Raw genomic sequence first — 406 nt, 5'->3', positions numbered from 1 at the left:
TTAAATATAAAAAAATGTACTTGCAGGCTGTGAGTCAGAAGCGCCAGACTGTCCTTGCAAAGTTTGAACTGCCCCACTTTATAGAAACAGCCTTTGAGCACAGACCCATTGTAGGCTACTCTGCAGGTTCAGGAAACGGTCCTCCATAAAATGCGCTGCACACATCTGAATATTTGGGTTGAACTGTTCTGGAACAGTGTTGTAAATACAACTTAACCACTGATTTCTAGTCGTGTCCTCTTTTGGAATGCCAAACAAAGTAGTTTCGCTTTCACAACGAAACACACAGCATCGCACACGGTGGGCTAGAGAATGGAGCGTCCGGCAGGCTTGCAGCAACCACATGTGACGACTCCGGGCTGGACTCCGCTTCATCCACGGTGAAAGCCGATCCGGCGATCCACAG

The sequence above is a fragment of the Sinocyclocheilus anshuiensis genome, unplaced genomic scaffold, assembly GCF_001515605.1.
Source record: "Sinocyclocheilus anshuiensis isolate Anshui unplaced genomic scaffold, SAMN03320099.WGS_v1.1 scaffold415, whole genome shotgun sequence".
In the NCBI taxonomy this organism is placed as follows: Eukaryota; Metazoa; Chordata; class Actinopteri; order Cypriniformes; family Cyprinidae; genus Sinocyclocheilus; species Sinocyclocheilus anshuiensis.
This window is presented reverse-complemented; position numbering follows the sequence as displayed.